The 21,423-nt window shown below is 37.3% G+C and overlaps 1 pseudogene; it reads left to right on the top strand.

Moving 5' to 3' along the window:
* The first annotated feature begins 304 nt into the window (after positions 1 to 304).
* On the top strand, positions 305 to 1,020 carry LOC107502641 (annotated as a pseudogene).
* Positions 1,021 to 21,423: the final 20,403 nt, after the last annotated feature.

Genomic DNA, 21,423 nt, shown 5'->3' with positions numbered 1-21,423 from the left:
GTTATTTTTTACAACCTAGAATTATCTTTCTTTACAACCTACAATTATTTTGCAAATAAATTCAATTGAAAAATATATGTCATAATAGAAAGAAAACTATCTGTGGAGTCAAAAAAGCACAGGATCTGAGATTTTCCATGGTGCCTCGCTAGTGGCGGGCATCATAGAGAACTTGGGAGGGTCGCAGGCGGGTTCAAGTTGTCTTCTTGGGGTTGTTCTATTGCACCTGGGGGCTCTCCTAGAGTGGGGTCGGGTCACTGCTTTGGGGGCCTGTGCAATAGTGCTTCTCCAGGACCTGTGGGGCATGCTGAGTGCATTGAGCAAGTCCGCGCATGCTCTACGCACACTCCTCTGGGAGTCGACTACACTCTCCCTTGTTAATGTGTACGTAGCGAGATGGCTTTTATCCACCGTGAGTAGTTATCCAAAGAAGCCTGTGACCATATACATTTGGTTTTCTAAAGAACAGCTGCCCATATTTAAAGCTCAGATGTGAAAAATTTGGAACTAATTCAAAAAATCTTGGAGATATAGAGGGAACATTGTGATTCAGAAAAAAAAATTTTGTATGAAGATGCTTATAAGGTAGACTGGTAGACATATAAAGGAGAGACAAACAATTCAAGAACAGCTAACTACAAGTCAGATGATATCTTTGGAAATGTAAAAAATGTTTTAAAAAGAAAGCGCTAATAAAAAAGAGTTAACAATGCTTGGAAAACCAAAAAGACCTCACTCAGCTTACAACATTTTTATATCTGAACGCTTCCAGGAAACTAAAATGGTAACTCACAGTTAAAACTGGAGACTGTAAATGAAAGCTGGAAAAATCTCTCTAGTTCTCAGAAGCAAGTACACATTCAACTTGCTGAAGATGATAAAATTTGTTATTATAATGAAATCAAATCTTGAGAAGAAAAAATGGTTGAAGTTGCATGTAATGATCTCTGTCACAAAATGAAGGTTCAGGGAAAAACATGGAAGAGTATTAGAAGACAGAGTTATGTTCTTAACAGATAGACACAATAAACCAATTTGGTCTCAATATCTGGAGCTATTGCCAAATTAGGAAGGATATAGTTAGTAAACATTTTATACTTAATTCCTTTTTCTTTAGCCCATGAACTTCTGCCAGTTCAATACATTTTGTATTAGTATCTTGCTTTGGAAAACCCAAACAGATAAAACTTTTATGCGAAATTTATTTTGTGTTTAGGAACTAAGTATCAAAATAATCCATGAAATGTATCAGTAATCATTTTACATTTGATAAAGATGAATCAAACCATGAAGTTTTTTTATACTTGAAAACTATGGAAAGAGTATTCTTGGTTCCTTATATTATGGAGGCAGGAGTTTCTTATTCAAATGTGTACCAAATTGTAGAGCCATAGTGTTCTATGATATAATGGTGAATTTTATTATTATTTTTTAATTTAGTTTCAAGTATACAGTACATTGGTTAGACATCTATATAGTTCATAAAACGATCCCCCCAATTGTACCCTCCCTCCCCTGACCCTCCACCTAGCCAATGTATTAATGCTAACTGCATTCCCTATGCCATGCTCCCCATCCCCATGACCATCTATCAACTACTAATTTGTACATCTTCTTTAACCCTTCACCTCATTCTCCCAGACCCCCAAACCTCCCTCTCCTCTGTCCGACACCAAATTGTCCACTATATTTGTGAGTCTGTTTTTGATTAGTTTGTTCTTTTCATTCCTTAACTTCCACATATAAGTGAAATCATATAGTGTTTATCTTTCTCTGTCTGATTTAAATACCTTCTAGGTCTATCAAAACAATATCTTTTTCCATCCTCTCTCTTTTCATATGTAGAAGTGTTCTTTTCTTATCCTTTCAGCCACTCTATCTTTTGGTTGGAACACTTAATTCTTTTCCATTTAAGGTTCTTATTGATAGGAATGTTGTTGTTACCATTGTTTATTCGTGTTGTTGATACATGTTTTCTTCTTCTTAAAGAAGTTCTTCCAACATTTCCTGTAATACTAGCTTAATGATGATAAATCCTTTTAGCTTATTTTAGTCTGGGAAGCTCTTTATTGGTCCTTCAACTGTAAATGATAGCTTTGTTGAATAAATTACTCTTGGTTGTAGATCCTGGGTCTTCATCCTGCTGAATATTTTGTGCCCAGCCCTTCTTTCCTGCATAATTTCTTTTGAGAAATCAGCTGCCAGTCTTATGGGTGTTCCCTTGTAGATAAGTGTTTGTTTTTCTCTTGATGCTTTTAATATTCTTTCTTTGTATTTAACCTTTGGAATTTTAATTATGATGTGTCTTGGTGTGGGCCTCTTTGGGTTCATCTTTTTTGGGGACTCTCTGAGCTTCCTGGGGTTTATGTTCATTTCGTTCACCAGGTTAGGGAAGTTTTTCATCATTATTTCTTCAAAAGCTGTTTGTCATCTTGATTTTCTTCAGGTATGCCAATTGGATGAATATTTGGAGCCTTATTAGTGTCCTATAGCCTACTTAAATTATTTTTATAGTTTTGGCATCTTTTTACTTACCATTCTGATTGAGTGTCCTGATTGGCTTTCCTGTCCTCTAGATAGGGCATTAGATCTTCTTCTTCATTCACTTTGTTTATTCCTTTGTTGATTCCACTTAATATGCTTCTCATCTCAGATAATGTGTTCTTCATTTCAGACTGGTTCCCTGTTATAATTTCCACTTTCGTTTTTATGGTTTTTTAAAATCTCTTTGTTAAAGTTCTTACTGAATTTATTTACACTTCCCAAAAGTTCATTTAGCATCTTTATAATCAGTGTTGTGAACTCTGCATCTATTAGATTACTTGACTCCAATATACCTAGATCTCTGTTCTCTTCTCTCATATGGTTTCTGCTTCTTTATCTTCCCATTTTGGTTGCCTTTTCCATGTCTGTTTCTATGTACTAAGCAAAGCTCCTAAGTCTCCTGGTCTTATTAGTGTGGATTTGTGTATTAGGTGTCCAGTGGCACAGTCCTGAGAGGTTCAGCTGCAGGCCAAATTTAGCCCAAGCCTCTACCCTTCCAGGTCCACTTGTCGAGATTCAGCAAGCAATCCACAAATGCTGTGCTTATAGTTGCCTCAAAAGGCCATAGCAGAAAATGAAGCCAGCTGCCTCCAGTGTGAGTCTAGGCGCTGCTCTGCGAGGAGCACCTTACTTGCTGAGAACTTAGCAGTATGTGGCTTGGGTGGGGCCGTGAGTTGGGGGAGGTGGGGCTTCAGGGAATCCTCTGGGCAGAGCGACCTCTGTTAATCAGTTTGATGATGTCATGGCGGTGGTGGCACTGTGTCCAGTGCACTGATAGTGGGGGAGGATTCAACAAGAAACAATGGATACCGCAGGTACTTTTGTGTTAGGGGCGCCACAACCTAAACGGGCCCTTAAGGGTTAAGGATAAAACGTGCTGGGCTTGGGCCTCACAAGAACAGAAGATAAAGAAGACAAACAGCAGCCCTTGACACCAACATTCCAGAGACTGGCCGACCACAGACATCCTGTTTGATAACTCTGAGAGCTTCTTTTATCTTTGCTTATCAGCACATGACCAGTACCCCCTTTCATCTTCTTTCCTTCCACTGCCCCTTCCCCACAGCACCAGCTGAAGATCAATTATATTGTGACAAGTCCCTTTTGCCTGCCCCCCTTTGTTCTTGCTGTATAAATATAGCTGCTTTGCAAAATAAAATTGGAGGCTTGATCAGAATACTGTCTTGCCTCCACTCTTTTCTCTCGTCCGTGTTACCCCTCTTTTCTTTAGGTTGGGTTCTCCTCGGTTCTCCCACCAAATAACCGGTCCCGCGGGCGGGACAGGTGGCGCCCAACGTGGGGCCCGAGTGCAGAACCCTTACCCAGGCGGACTACGAAATAACAGAGGCTGCAGCTCGTTAAGGAGAAGTTTTTCAGAGAAGAAGTTTTTCAGGGAAGACTGCCTTTCACCGCTCATGGAAGGTCCTCGTCTTCGGCTCACCGGAGATCGCCGTCTTCGGTGAGTGTTCATCCGCCTTAGTTTAGTTTCGGCACGGACTGCTAGGATCATAAGTAACAAATTTTAAACGGAGAAAAGAGTTGAGCATAAACTCCCTCTGTCTTCTCTTGGTCCTCTTGTCTTTTCCTTTTTTTTCAAAGGATTTGGGACTTTTCTCTCTAGCCCGCTTCTCGGCACAAGCCGTCCACCCCTGAGGTTAGAGGCTGCTTTTTCTGAGTTGGGAAAATACAGTGTGTCAGTCGACTTTAAGGCAGAAGTCGTCCACTCAGAGGGCATCCCGGTCGTAGACCTCTCCCTCCGCCCTGGAGAGAGCTGTAGGTCTGCGATTCGCCTCTTGAGAAGCCGTGTTGGCGGATTGTACCAACCGACTGCCCACGTCGAGACCTCTGGTATAATCCCTCCTCTGCCGCCTCTGTAAAAGAGCCTTGTCTATGCCCAAAGGCACAGCCGGCGGGACGCATCGCACCCCAGGGGGTCCGTGTTAGCGGATTGTACTAACCGGCTGCCCACGCGGGAGAGAAATTAAGTTCCCTTCTCCTCCTTTTTGCCTTGATACCTATGTTCACTTCCTCAGTTCCTATCCCTCTTTCTTTTTAGATAAATAAAACGAAAAGATGGGACAAACCTTGTCCAGAGAAGCACAATTCATAAAAGACTTAAAACGCTCATTCAAGGAACGAGGAATCCGAGTAAAAAAGAAGGATTTAGTCAAATTTTTTCTCTTCATTGATGAAGTCTGTCCCTGGTTCATAGTAAATGGCCCCCGCCCTCGAACGAGCCCCGCCCTGAAAAATGGGCCCCAAGCTCTCTAAAGAAGCGGTCTTTATTCGAGACCTAAAAGAATCTCTTAGGGAAAGAGGAGTTAGAGTTAAGAAAAAGGATCTTATTAAGTTTTTTCTTTTTATAGACAAGGTTTGCCCTTAGTTCATTGTTAATGGACCTGAAATTCACCCTAAAAAATGGCAGAAAGTAGGTCGTGACTTAAACGATAAGCTCCACAGGGAGGGGCCCGATGCGGTCCCTGCCACCTCCGCGGAGGCTAAACAAAGAAGGTTTCCATCTGCACTCCTTGCCCAGACCACTAGCGCCGCACTCGGAGCCTGGAGGGCACTCCCCATTTCAGGGGCTGCTACTACTCCCCTGACCAAAATTACACAGGGCCCTCAAGAGGATTATAGTGAATTTGTCAGTAGGCTCCTAGAGGCGGCGGAAAGAACCCTCGGGGGCGAAGCCTCTAATGACAGGCTCGTTAAACAATTGGCCTACGAAAATGCCAATGCCTCTTGCCGCGCCGGTGCTGCGCGGAAAAACGCGAGATAAGACCCTTGATGAAATGTTGCGCATGTGCCGTGACGTTGATCCCTTCACCTCTAAAATGTCCCAAGCCATGCATCTGGCCATAGACCCCCTTGCCTCCAAGGTATCTCAGGCTGTTAATCTCGCGGCGGGAGTCAGCCTTAAAACTCTTTGGAAAGGACCCTGACACTATAACCCTCCCGTATAATACAGCTCAGGTACAATGGCTAATTTAAAACGATGATGACTGGGCGATTAGTTGCACTTCCTTCCAAGGAACAATTGATAATCATTATCCTGCTGACAGATTAATTCAGTTCTTACAGAAAACCCCCATTGTTTTTCCCCGGAGAACCAAAGCCACTCCCATTGCGGGAGCCACGCTAGTGTTTTCTGACGGCTCCTCTTCAGGCATAGTAGCCTTTAGTATTAATGGACAGGTTACCCGTATACAGACAGCCTTCCAATCTGCACAGCTTGTTGAACTAACAGCTATAATTACAGTCTTTGAACTCCTAAGCGAGGTTCCTTTCAATCTTTATACTGACAGCGCCTATGTAGCTGTCTCTGTACCCCTACTTGAAACGGTCCCCTACATACGTCCCTCCACAAATGCTTCCCCCTTGTTTTCCAAATTACAAAAACTAATCATTAATCGCAATGCTCCGTTTTTTATTGGACACATTCGCGCTCATTCAGGCTTACCTGGGCCTCTCACAGAGGGAAATAATATAGTAGACCAGGCCACCCAATTGATTGCTGCCGCCCAGGAAGACACCCCCTTTGTTGCCGCACAACGAGCTCACGCTCTACATCACCTCAACGCACATACCCTTCGCCTAAAATTTTCCATAACCAGAGAACAGGCCCGCCAGATTGTCCGTCAATGCAAGGGTTGTCTGACACTTTTACCTGAACCTCACCTGGGAATAAACCCCCGGGGGATAGTTCCTGGAGAACTCTGGCAAATGGATGTTTCTCATCACCCTCCCTTTGGAAAACTTAAATATATCCATGTCTCTATAGACACCTATAGTGGATTCATTTATGCCACCCCCCAAACCGGGGAGGCCACCAAACATGTTATTCAACATGTCATAGCTCTTTTGGCCGTCATCCCCCAGCCAAAAGTTTTTAAAACTGATAATGGGCCAGGCTACACTAGCGCCTCCTTCCGACAATTCTGCGCGCAGCTCGGAATAAAATACATCACGGGTATTCCCTATAACCCCCAAGGACAGGGCATTGTTGAGAGAGCTCATCAAACGCTAAAAAATATGCTCTTTAAAATACAGTCCGGAAATACTGCCCTTTATAACACAAGAGCCAGCCCTAAAACCCTAATAAATCATGCCCTATTTGTCCTTAACTTCCTAACCTTAGACGCCTGCGGCAAAACAGCTGGTGATCGTCTCTGGCACCCGGCCACCGCTTCTGATTATACACAAGCACTTTGGAAAGATCCCCTCACCAATAAATGGCAGGGCCCTGACCCTGTCCTTATCTGGGGAAAGGGACACGCTTGCATCTATGATAATCAGGCTCAAAACGCCCGGTGGTTACCTGACCGGCTACTAAAACTCTATAATCCGTCCAGGGATCCACAGCCCTGAGACCTCGCTTCCCCTCTGTTCTCTTACAGATAATCGCCTCGTCCTCCGGAGATGCATTGCAGAGGATAGTCTCCAGCCCCTCTCCTCCTCACGGGAATTTTGCTCTTCCTCCTGTTTCTCGTCCTCCTCTGCACTGACTCTAATATTCCCCTTACCCACAGATTAGGATTGCTGTTCTTTACACTTTTCTTCTTAGGAGCGTGTACTCTTTGCACCTGCATATAATAACGTACCTACTCCTGCTTTGCGGACTTTTTGCCTCCGTCCATACTCATCAAATATTTAATTACACATGGCAAATCATTAACGAGGCGGGCGATGTTGCCCTTTCTACGTCCTCTTTGGCGGCCACCACACCTTGGAATTCACTCACCCCAGACCTTTGTCGCCTAGCTGCAGGGGCGTCCCAAGGTTGGGGACTGCCAGACACTTACCTCCCCCTCTCCCTACGGGGACGACATAAGGGACAGAGAAATGTCTACCTTCACCTTTGATAGACCAAGGGAAGGTATGGGCATCGAGATGGGTGCAGATGCAAAGCTACTGCAAGGGAAGACCCACTAGAGGGTCCCCTCTGTCCTTCCCTGAGAACATACCTGGTTTGCATAGAGGTTGGTATCCAAATCACAATCTAAAACCGGCTCTGCCTCTCCTCCCCAAAAGATACCAAGAGCCAACAATAGATGGGCGTATATAGCCCACGGGAGGAACCAGGTCAATGTTCCCCCACTCGGTTAAGGCCCGCCTTTCTAAAAACAGAAAGGGAGGATATGTTAGGGGCGCCACAACCTAAACGGGCCCTTAAGGGTTAAGGATAAAACGTGCTGGGCTTGGGCCTCACAAGAACAGAAGATAAAGAAGACAAACAGCAGCCCTTGACACCAACATTCCAGAGACTGGCCGACCACAGACATCCTGTTTGATAACTCTGAGAGCTTCTTTTATCTTTGCTTATCAGCACATGACCAGTACCCCCTTTCATCTTCTTTCCTTCCACTGCCCCTTCCCCACAGCACCAGCTGAAGATCAATTATATTGTGACAAGTCCCTTTTGCCTGCCCCCCTTTGTTCTTGCTGTATAAATATAGCTGCTTTGCAAAATAAAATTGGAGGCTTGATCAGAATACTGTCTTGCCTCCACTCTTTTCTCTCGTCCGTGTTACCCCTCTTTTCTTTAGGTTGGGTTCTCCTCGGTTCTCCCACCAAATAACCGGTCCCGCGGGCGGGACACTTTTGTACTCAGCAAGGCTCACCTCGGACCTCACTCAGACAATGTCTCCCTTTAAGTCCTTGGTGCCCCCTGCGTGCAACTGAATCATCACTGGTGCTCAGAGTGAGCAGGTCCGTCACCACAAAAATCAGCTCGGATACGGCCCCTTTAAGAAGCTTCTGCTGCTGCTGCAGCCTCCATCTCTCTGAGCCGCCTGGGACCTGGAAGCCCCACGTCCTTGCCCCGTCCTACCTTCTGCTGTTGCAGGGTGATTTCTTGGATTTCTCTCTAGTTCTGTGGCTCGTTCCTCTATATCCCAGGTGATTTTTCCTTGCTGCTGTTCCTTATTTCTGTCACAACTTTGATTTGGTTGCCAGAGGGATGAACAGAGCCTCTATCATCTATGCCATTTTTTTTTCTATCCAATGGTGCATTTTTTAAAGAGCATCGAGAACTCATCTAGGTAAATTCCAATTCCTGGGTATCTTTCATATTATATTCAGAGTTGATGGTGGTAATGCAAGGGGTTGCTGATTTTAGTTGCAACTTTTTGCACAAGGGACGAATAGATTTATAAACCTTTTCCTCACTCTCTTTTTCTCTAAAGTAAAAACTAAGAAATTATGTACCAAATCTATGCATATTTTATATTACATACATTTTTGTGCTTCTTAATTACATATTTTAAGGTGAAAACAAAACAAAACAAAACATGAGATTCGAGGACCATAAAGTACCAGAAGGATTATCTTGGTTAAATCTTTATTTTGAAGATGGAGAAACAGAGACATACTTTTTCCAAGGTCATAAAGAAAGTTAGTGACCAAATCAGAAAACGTGAGCTTGTCCCATTGAGAGAAGAGAGGAGGCATCTGAAAAATGCAAAGGAAAAGATCTGCAGAAATGACCAACTCAGCTGGTTAAAGTCCATTCCTAACTGCTCTCTCCCCACTTCTACCCAGTGCTCTCCAGCTAACATTTTCCCATAGCTACAACCCCACCTCAAGGACTCTCCAGCTCACATCTGTTGATTCATGGCTTGCCAACCAACTACTGTTCTTCTTTATCTCTGTATCTGTGTAGGAATAACAAGACTGTGTAAGACTACTTGTTATGTTACAATTGGAGCTCAGACTTTGGCTAGGAATCCGCTGAGCGGGTACTGGCATCAGTAAGTGCTACTCCCTGCTTATAGCCTATGTGTTCCATCTCTCCATTCAAGAATCCTATAATAGTGCTGATAGCACCAAGGTAGCAGATTCTACAAAACAAAGGATCCATAAGACCAGTGGTCTGGAAATTCCTCCCCTCTTGCAAACCCCCCCCCCTCCATCCAAAGTTCCCCCTCCCCACATGTGAAATTTCAGACGAAGTAATCACATACCCCTTGCATGGACACTGCAGAAGTATATAAACTGAAATAAATCTAACAAAAGGGTGCTTGTGAATGGAGTTGTTATCCCACATGCTCTGCCGGCCTAATAAATTCTCCTTCCTCTAACAAAGTTGTCTGAGAGTATGAATTCCTCTGTTGGGTGTCACTTCTTCGGTATCGTCTCTGCCATTTATAAGCTGTGGCCTTATGTAATTTATTTAACCTCACTTAAACCTTTCTATATAAATTAGAGATGATAGAATCATCCCCAACAACCAAAAAGAATTCTTATAAGGACCAAGTGAGACAACCTATGTAAAACTGCTTTTAAGATGATAAAATGCTATCTGCTTCAGAATGATAAAAATAAAATAATTATGAAAGTACTTTTAAAAGATAAGAACACATAAATGTAAGCAATTGCAAAGAGGAACAAGATGTTCAGAATAGATTTGTAAGGAAAAAGATTTCTTTTTTTTCAGAACTGCGTAAGCTCAATTTGTTTATTGGTCTTAAGAGTTCTATTATAGAAGATATGACTTTTTAATTAAATTTAACTTGATCCATAAGAAGGTAATTATTTTGCTTCATTGAAATTAAACACTGTTTCATTTGAAATCTTGGTTTTAATATCAACACTACATTTTAAACAAAACAGCAAAAACACTAACCAAAATGGATAGTGTTAATGTATATTTCCCATGCATTCAAAATTATATTTATGTTTTGCAGCTAGTTATTACAAAAGTATATTTTTAAACTAAGAGTTCATGCATAAGTTATTAAAACCATGTTTTAAAACTCCAGTTAAAAAATTCAATTAAATTATTTTTAATTTACTTAGTTTATTAAATCGTCAATTCACATTTGCATCAGGTGAACTTTTAGGAAGTATATCTGTCCCTTTCCCATAATCTCAAGTCATATTAGAAAAATTATAATAATTTTCTGGTTACATATTTAGGTATTATATTCTTTTCTTGCCTTTTTCATGTGCCCATTACCTAAATCAAATGGTCCATAATGATAGTATTCAATTATTTTAAGAAAAGATGAATCAGCTCAGTACACTATTAACCTTGAAGAGTGCAGAGTAACAAAAATTGCTAGCTAGGAAACCTTTAGTCATTAAAAAGTACTTATATCAGGGGGAAAAAGGATCTTGTTTGTACTCTATTAAAAATCTCATTACAACAGTAAATGTAGCATTTTTATCATATTTATTATCCATAAGGAAAAAAAATCTGCCCTACTCAACTCTTTGGAAAGTAAAAGTAAAATAAGCTTTTCCTTCAATTTTTTAATTTGTAAAGCTTTACATAATGTAGGATGTGTTTGTAGGAAATTAACATATCTTTATATGAGAATATTGGGGGAATAGAGAAACATGGCGGTGTAAGAGACCTCCCCAGATCTCTCCCATTGAAACACCAATAAGCTGAACATCTAAAACTCAACAACAAAAAAACACCCAATCTGCACACCAGCACATCTGAGAGTGGGATCTGCACATAAGAGCTACCACAGGTCAGAACCCCTGGTTTCGGGCGGTGGACTAGAAGAAACAAAGAAGCTGCCTCTCGCAGCTAGAGCTCCCTGAGGAGAAGGGGAGGGGAGAAGAAGCAGCGAGTTACCCGAACAGCTCTGCTAAGAAAGCTGTGAGCTCCCCGCGGCCAGCTGGTGACATGGCTTAGTCATCAGGGTAGAAGGCAGAGAAGTGTGATGGCAGAAAAACAGCAGTTGATTTTTACTTGCTGCAGTTGGAAAACTGAGGCTGGGCCGCAGCCCCTAACATCTAACGAAGAGGGCTCCTCACCCCATAATTTCCAAGACCGAACACTGAGGTGTCCCGGGGAAATCTGAACAAACACTACTAAAACTGTTGCTAACATTGACAAGGACTGAAGCTGAGGGTAGTGAGTGTGATTAAATAAATATCTATCAGAAAATAAAATGGCATTTTTAAGACTTTATATAAAGCAGAAATCCAAGAGTCTTAGATGCCACCTATGGGAAACCAAAAGAAAAATGCCTTCTTTGCAGCAGGCTAAAGAGAAGTCTTTATATAATAAATATTCTTTCTGTAAAAAAAAAGGAGAATACATTTCCATTAATGCCCAGGTGGACAAACAGTCCATTAAACACCATGAACAACCAACGTGACAAGGCATCTCAGGAAGAAAGAGAAAAATCTCCAGAAAATAAGCTTACGGACATAGAAATGACAGAGAATTCAGAATGGTACTTCTGAAAAAAACTCAATGAGATCCAAAATAATTCATATCAACAATTTTAGGAATTGAAAAAACATCTAGATGACCAGAGAAAGAAAATTGAAACACTCAAAAAGAGCAGAATAGATCTTCTGGAGATAAAAAAACACACTGCAAGAGTTAAAAAATGAAATTGCAAGCTTGAGAAATAGAGTCAACCAAATGGAAGAAAGGATCAGCGATATTGAAGACAGAAATCTAGAAATAAATCAGAAGGAAGAAGAGAAAAACCAAAGAATGAAAAATAATAAAAGAGAAATAAGAACAAGCTGATACCATCAGGAGAGGAAACATAGAATACTGGACATTATAGAAGGCAAGGTAAGGAGCAGGGACTAGAAAGCATTGTTAGACAAACAGTTGACAAGAATTTCCCAAATCTAGAGAAGTGAGATAAAGCTTGGAATTCAAGAAGGCAACAGAACACCTAATTATCTCCACCCAAAAAGGCCTTCACCAAGACACATTGTATTAAAGTTATCAAAAATCAATGACAAAGACAGAATTCTTGGGGTAGCCATGGAGAAGAAAAAGGTAAATTGTAAAGGAAAATCCATTAGATTATCATCAGAATTCTCAGTGCAAAACATACCAGGCAGAAAGAAGTGGAATCGAATATTTAAGCTATTAAGTGAAAGTAACTACCAGCCTAGAATAATGTATCCAGCTTAGTTCTCCTTTATATATGAAGAAGAAATAAAAACCTTTCCAAACATACAAAAATTGAGGGAATACTCCACTATGAGGCCTGCTCTATAGGAAATACTGATAAGGGTCACCACACCTAAAACAAAATGACAAAAAAATAATAATAATAAAATAAATAAATAAAAACATAATTGGGAGTAAAGCGACTATCAGGCAAATAGAAGCAAAGGAGTGCAACCCTTACTATGAACAGGCTTATAAGCTTAAATAATAAGAAGAGAATTGCTATAGCAAGGTAGTAATGAATGTTCAGCATACATAGGGATGTTCAGCATATATATATATATATATATATATATATATATATATATATATAGACTGTACATATATATATAGTTATATATATATATATATAACTATCCTTTATATATTTGTAGTAGTAACCAAATACCAAAGATTCAGAACTGAAGTATATAACATAAAACAAGAAGGACCAGAGAGAAAACCCATAAAAAAACAACCAAAATGAAGAAAACAGAAACACAAGGACAAGGAAGCAATGGAAACACCGAGCTATCAGAAAGCAAAAGATAAAATGGCTATAAGAAGACCTCATATTTCAATAATCACCCTAAATGTAAATGGACTGAACTTACCAATAAAAAGGCACAGAGCTGCAGATTGGACCAAAAAACAAAACCCAACCATATGCTTCCTTCAGGAGACACATCTCAGCAATAAAGACAAATATAGTCTCAAACTGAAAGGGTGGAAAATGATATTGCAAGCAAATGGCATTCAGAGAAAAGAGGGAGTAGCAGTACTCCCTCGAACAAAATAGACTTCAAAATAAAAAAAAAAAGGTAAAGAAAGATACTGAGGGACACCTCATAATGATAAAGGGAAACATGCACCAAGAAGACATTACACTTATTAATATCTATGCTCCCAATCAGGGAGCCCCAAAATATGTAAAGCAATTACTAACAGAACTAAAGGGAGAAACAGACCAAAACACTATTGTAGTAGAGGACGTAAAAACCCACCGTCAGATATGGACAGATTATCCCAATAGAAAATCAATAAGGAAATAACATCCTTAAATGACACATTAGACCAATTGGACATAATTGACATTTAAAGAGACTTCCATCCAAAAAGAGCTGCTTCTACATTCTTCTCTAGTGCACATGAAACATTCTCAAGATTTGACCACATAATAGGACACAGAGATAGCCTCAACGAATATAAGAAGGTTGATATCATATCAACCATATTTTCTAATCATAATGCTTTGAAACTAGAGATCAACTGCAAAAAGAAGTCATGAATAATCACAAATACATGGAAATTAAACAACATGCTACTAAAGAATAACTGGGTCAGAGAAGAAATAAAAAGGGAGATCAAGAAATACATAGAAACGAATGATAATAATAGTACAACATGTCAAATCCTTTGGGACATGGCAACACTGGTCATAAGAGGAAAGTTCATATCATTACATACCTATCTCCAAAAAGAAGAATCCCAAACAAATAACCTAATGCTTCACCTTAAAAAACTAGAAAATGAAGAACAAATGAAACCTAAAGTCAGCAAAAGAAAAGAATCAAAATTAAAGCAGAAATAAATGGAATTGAAAAAATATAAAAGGAAAGAAAAAAGAAATGTAATAAAGAGCTGGTTCTTTGAGAAGATTAATAAAATTGACAAACCTCTGGCTAGACTCACTAAAGAAAGAAGAGAAAAGACAGAAATAAACAAAATAATGGATGAAAAAGGGGGAATTATGACAGACATTGCAGAAATACAAAGGATCATATAAGAATACCATGAAAAAGTATATAACACCAAATTTAATAACCTAGAAGAAATGAACCAGTACTTAAATACAATCTTTCTAGACTGAATCAAGAAGAAATGGAAAATCTAAATAGACCAATTAGCAGTATGGAAATGGAAATGATCATCAAAAACCTACCAAAAAGTAAAAGTCCAGGACCAGATGGCTTCACCGGTGAATTCTACCAAACATTCAAAGAAGATTTAATATCTATTCTTCACAAACTCTTCCAAAAAATCAAAGAGGAGTCAATACTTTCCAACTCATTTTATGAGGCCAATATCACACTGATACCAAAACCTAGTAAGGATAACACAAATAAAAAGAAAACTAAAGACAAATATCTCTTATGAACACAAATGCAAAAATCCAAAATAAGATATTAGTGAACCTAATACAGCAACATATTAAAAAAATTATACACCACAATCAAGTTGGTTTCATCACAGGGGCACAGGGATGGTTCAACATACACAAATCAATTGATGTGATACACCACATAAACAAATTTAAAAATCAAAATCATATGATCATATCAATAGGTAAAGAAAAAGTCTTTGACAAGATAGAGCAGCCACTTATCATCAAAGCGCTTAAGAAAATTGGAATAATGGCCATATATTACAAGCCCTCAGCCAACATTACACTTAATGGTGAAACACTAAAAACCTTCCCTCTAAGATCAGGAACAAGGCAAGGCTGTCCACAATCGCCACTGTTATTCAAGATAAAATTGGAGGTCCTAGCAAGTGTAATCAGTCAAGAGAAAGATAGAAAAGGCATCCAAATAGGAAACAAAGAAGTCACACTGTCACTCTTTGTGGATGACATGATTTTCTATAATGGTACTGAAGACTCCACAAGAACACTGCTAGAAACAATAAGCAAATACAGTAAAGTCTCTGGATACAAAATCCATAGTGGTCCCATAGTCTATTAATAAAATGTCAGAAAAAGAAGTGGAAAAAATAATTCCTTTTGCAATTGCAACAAAAAGAATAAAACACTTAGGAATAAATCTAACGAAACCTGTGAAAGACCTATATAATGAAAACTACAAGATCCTATTAAAAGACATCAAACACAATACAAAGAAATAGAAAGATATTCTGTGTTTTTGGGTTGGAAGAATCAACATAGTTAAAATGACCATATTATCTAAAGAATTATACAGATTTAATGCAATCCCCATCAAAATTCCACAGGCATTTAAAAAAGAAATAGAACAAAAAATCATCAGATTTGTATGGAAGCACAAAAGACCCCAAAATGCCAAAGCCATCCTGAGAAAAAAGAACGAGGCTAGAGGCATTCCTCTGTCCAACTTCAAATTATGATGTAAAGTGACAGTAATCAAAACAGAATGGTATTGGCAGCAAAACACATACACGAACTAGGGGAACAAAATCAAGAGACCATAAGTAAATCGATTTTTATATGGGTAAATAATTTTAGACATAAAAGCCAAAAACATACAGGGGAGAAAGGAAAAGCTGTTCAATAAATGTTACTAGGAAAACTAGAAAGCTGCTTACAAAAGAATGAAACTAGACCAGTTTCTATCACCACACACCAAAATTAACTGAAAATGGATTAAGGACCTGAATATATAACCTGAAACAATAAAATACACAGAAGAAAGCATAGGATCTTGGACTTAAAAAGGATTTTTAAAATAAATGAAACTCAAGGATCTTGGACTTAAAAAGGATTTTATGAATTTGACGTCGAAGGCAAGAGAAGTAAAGGCTAAAATAAATGAATGAGACTACATCAAACTAAAAAGCTGCACAGCAAAAGAAATCGCCAACAAGATAAAGTGACAAACATCTGAATGGGAAAATATATCTGCAAGCAATGCCTCTGATAGGGCCTAATATCCAAAATATACAAAGAATTCGTACAACTCAATAACAACAAAAAACAAATGATCCAAACAAAAAATGGGCAGAGGACCTGAACAGACTCATCTCCCTAGGGGATATACAAATGGCCAACAAATATATGAAAAGATACTCAATATCGCTAGCTATTAGGAAAGTACAAATCAAAACCACAATGAGATACCATCTCACACCTTTTAGAATAACTATAATTAACAGAACAAGTAATAACAAATGCTGAAGAGGATGCTAAGAAAAAGGAACCCTCATACACTGGTAGTGGGATTGCAAATCAGTGCAGCCGGTATGGCAAACAGTATAGAGGTTCCTCAAAAAACTAAGAATTGATCTACCATATGATCCAGGATTCCCTCTGCTGGGTATTTACCCCCAAAACTTGACAACCCATATCCGAAAAGATATTTGCACATCGATGTTTATAGCAGCATTATTCACAATAGTGAGGACATGGAAGCAACTTAAGTGTCCTACGATAGATGATTGGCTAAAGAAGCTGTGGTACATATATACAATAGAATATTACTCAACCATAAGAGATGAAATATTGCCATTTGCGACAGCATCGATGGACCTTGAGATAATCATACTAAGCAAAATCAGCCAAACAGAAAAAGTTGAAAATCACATGATATCACTTATATGTGGGATATAAACTTAAAGGCAACAAATGAACAGGACAAACAAACAGAGACTCATGGACATGGACTATAGACTATTGGTTACCAGTGGGGAGGAAGTGCCAGTGGAGGGGAGACATAGACGGTGTAAAGGGGGTGAAATATAGGGGAATACGGGGTGGGTAAAGTGGGTAAAGTGGATCAAATATATGGTATCTGAAGCAAACTGGACCTTGGGTGGTAAACACACAATAGAATATATAGCCATCAAGTTATAATGTAGCCCTGAAAATTATATAATTCTACTAACCAATGTTACCCCAAGAAACTCAATTAAAAAAATAAAAACATAAATAAATAAAACTACATAAAATAAATCCAGTGAAATTATATATATAAATATATATACATATATTTGTAAAAACATCATCTACAAATAATCAAGAATAAAAGAGAACCTTCAGATATTAAAAAGACAATAACAGGATATTATATATAACTTCATATAAATAAATTTTAACATTTAGATAAAATGGCCAACTTCCCTAAAAAAACACGTTATTAAAATGGACACAAGAAAAAATAGAATGTGAAGAACTCTATACATAATAAAGAAAATGCAACTGTAATGAAAAACCTTTTGCAAAGAAAATTCCAGTTCCAGGTATTTTCACTGGTGATTTCCAGAAAACATTTAAAGAAGAAATAACTGTACAAAACTTCTTAGATAAACAGAGCATGAGGAAACACTCTCCAACTCATTTTACGAGTCCAATGTAATCCTTGTACCAAAACATGACAAAAGTATTACAAGCAAACAAAACTATAGGCTACTATCCTCATGAATGTAGATGCAAAATCCTTAACAAAATATTAGCAAATCGAATCCAGAAATATGTAAAATATAATAATAGTAATAATAATAATAATAACAATAATAATATATCGTGACTAAGTGGGGTTTGTTTCAAAAATACAAAGGTATTTAACAATAGAAAAAAATCAGTTGAACTCATTATATCAACAAAATAAAGAAGAAAACATAATCTCAACAGATGCAGAAAAAGCATTGACAAAATTCAATGCCCATTCATGATAAAAGTGATCAGCAAATTAGGAGTAGAAGGGAATTTTCTTATAGAAAAGGGCATCTACAAAAGACTCTATAGCCAACAGCCTTCCAGTAGTGAAACATTGAAGACTTTCTTACTGAATTATAGAACAAAACAAAAATGTCCATTATTACCACTTGGTCTCATCAATAAAATTACAGTGTATTGAAGGTCAATGTAATAAGGAAACAAAAAGAAATAAAATCTATAAATGTAGATTATAACAATGTATTGTTTGCACGTGACATAATTTTTATATAAACTACACCCCTTTCCATCTACAAAATCTATTAAAATAAAAAAAAAGAATTTTGAAAGGTTACCAGATACAATTTAATATACCAAAATCTATTGTATCTCTCTCTCTCTCTCTCTCTCTCTCTCTCTCTCTCTATATATATATATATATATATATATATATATATATCAGTAAGAAAATAAATTTAAAACTCAAAATCAAGTATTCAGTGGACAGTGCACAAGACTCCTATACTAAAAATTACAATACATTCTGAGAGAAATTCAAAAATCTCTAGATACCTCGTGGCCATAAAGGTACATATCGCATTCATGGATTGGAAGACTCAATACTGTTGAGCTCTCATTTCTCATCATACTGATCTAAAGAGTCAATGCAATTCCAATCAAAATCTCAGCAGTTTTTTTTAAATGTATGAGTGTGTGTATAAATTGACAAGTTAATTCTAAATTTTACTAGAAAATGCAAAAGATCTAGAATAACCGGCTAATCTTGACGAATCTTGAAGTAAAGCTGGAGGGGGTATTTACATCATCAGATATCAAAGCTCACTATAAAGTTACAGTAATTAAAACATATTTATTGGTGTAAGGATAGAAAATGGATCCATAGAACAAAACTGAGAGTCCAGAAATATATGTATTGTTATCTGATTTGTAATAAAGATGGCCCTGTAATTCTGTGTGTGTGTGTCTATGTGTGTGGAAAACATGGTCTCTCCAATAAAATTATGGTGAGTCAAACAGATATCCATATGGGAGGGGGGGAATATCTATCTTCTTGTTCTGTATAACTAAATACTTTATTAAACTGTTTTTTATTTCAAAATAAATTTTTGGACTTGCAGTAACTGCACCTAACGAATTTTGAATCAAAGTTCAATAATGCATGTGTAGTGTTTCTTGGAAACTTAAAGAGTAATAGATTGTTTTAGCTTACCACATTAATAAAATTTAGTAATCAAAATGCAGTCTATGCATTAAAGTTTTAGATTTCCATTAATATGGCTTCCATAAGCCATTTAACTGTAGTAGGCTTTATCTTTTTCTTTAATATAATTTAAACTTCCTATACAGGGAATTTAGTTGTCAATACATTAAATTTTGATTCCTCTACATCTCGAAAGACTTTAAGGTGCTGTGTTAAAGTTTTACTATTAAATTTATGAAAATTTATAGTTATAAGTAAAATTTAAAGCATTTAAGCCACAAGTAGATCAGGAGACAATAGTTTTGGATGCTATAAAAGTTGACTACTTGCTAAATTTAAACACGGAAATATGTAATGTTTCGGGCATCATTTAGAGATTTTTAAACACTATCAAACTCAACTACAATTTCTTATGGGGAAAAAAAAGAGTATTTCTTTGATGTTTGAGTGCCAGGTTAATCTCTGATGCATAACTCTTTTTTTGTTTTCTTTTTTTTTTAACTGTAAAGTTGCAATTATCTTTAAAATCGCCACCACTATGTTAAACATAATCATAAACTTATACTGATAGAAAGACTTAATTTTGTTCCCTCATAAGCAGTATTTAATGAGAATATGAGTGAGGAAAAGAAAAACGGTTAACCTTAGAAATCTCAAATCGATCATTATGAGAAGGTAAGCAACACTAAAGAAATTAAAAAGTTGATTTTATTCATCTTCATTTTCTGTAAACAGAGCCTCCAGGGTGGCAAAATAGTATAGTATATGGTTAAATACACATTTGGGGGGCCTGGCCATTGTTTGAGATACTGACTCTTCCATTTAATGATGTATTTAGTAATACTCTACAAACCTACTTTAAAAATTAAGAACCAAGCCTCCTCAGAAAAAAAGATAGATTCCACAATTAGGCTGTGAAAATATTTAATAATAACATATTTTGTGTCGTAAATCAAGGAATCATTGAAGATTAGTATGGTCAAGTCACAGTGACACTGGAGCCAGTACAAAGTGCTTCTCACTAGAAAAATTTAGGACAATTCGATGATTAGAAAACTGATGATGTTAAATTATGAAAATATATTTAATATTTAAAAATCTTTGAGTTACAATGTTAATCAAAAACATTTTTTAAAGTCTTATATTCTACCATTGGCAGTGACTGATAAATAAGGTTTATATGCGACATCAACTCCTTACTCTAAAATTATCATTAAAAAGAAAGTATTAAGTGGTTTCTGTACCTTTTTAGTAGATAAACAGCAAGACCAGGCAATGAGGAATATCACTTACTTACAAAAAAAAATCATAAAAACGTAAAAATAATTTTACAGTCAGATAATCAACATTTTACAGCCATTAAATATATAATTGATTCAAGCAAGTTGCATTAGTGGATACAAAAATCATCGGTATCACTCTATTTGCTTGTTACAAAGAGAAATGTTTTCTTTACAAAGTGTAAATCTAGCTATCACCATATTTAACTTGTAATTAAACAACACCATTAGTAGTTGTGTATATTAAATTTATGTGCCTCTGAAATGATATAATATAAAGTAGTCAGCATTACATAAGGCATATATGTGACAAAACATTTAGCCTTTTTACATTGTTAAAATAAGTGATAGAACAACAAAAAGGTCATCATACAGAAACATTAGACAAATACAGGATATTGGGCTTTTATAAGATAATTGATTTATAATTATATAAAAGTTCTGCTTGGGCTGGGCTGATAAATAATGTTTATATCCTACACAGGACCACTTTATCAAGACTGGGAGAGATGGCTGTGTTATCTAATGTCCGAATCAAACATAAAGAGTCTAGGAAGATAAAGCAACACAAGAATATATATGAAAAAAGAAAAAGATAAAACTGCAAAAACAGACCTTAATGAAACGAAGATATGTGATTTCCCTGATAAAGAGTTCAAAATAATGGTCATAAAGATGCTCACCTATGTCAAATGGCAATGCATAAATAAAGTGAAAATTTCAACAAAGAGATGGAAAAGATAACAAAGTACAAACAGAAATCTCAGAGCTGAAAAATAAATTAACTGCATGAAAAAAAAATCAACAGAAGGGTTAAACAACAAAAACATTTATCTACAAAGATATATGCAACCCGATGTTCATAGCAGCATTATTTATAGTGGTCAAGACATGAAAGCAACCAAAGTACACTATGATAGATGATTGGATAAAGAAGTTGCAGTACATACATATAATAGAATATTACTCAGGCATAATAAGAGATGATTTATTGCCATTTGCAACAACATGGATGAATATTGAGATTATCATGCTAAACCAAATAAGTCAGACAGAA

The sequence above is a fragment of the Rousettus aegyptiacus genome, unplaced genomic scaffold, assembly GCF_014176215.1.
Source record: "Rousettus aegyptiacus isolate mRouAeg1 unplaced genomic scaffold, mRouAeg1.p scaffold_m13_p_9, whole genome shotgun sequence".
NCBI lineage: Eukaryota > Metazoa > Chordata > Mammalia > Chiroptera > Pteropodidae > Rousettus > Rousettus aegyptiacus.
Note: the sequence above shows the minus strand (reverse complement) of the source record. Positions and strands in the feature narration are given on the sequence as shown.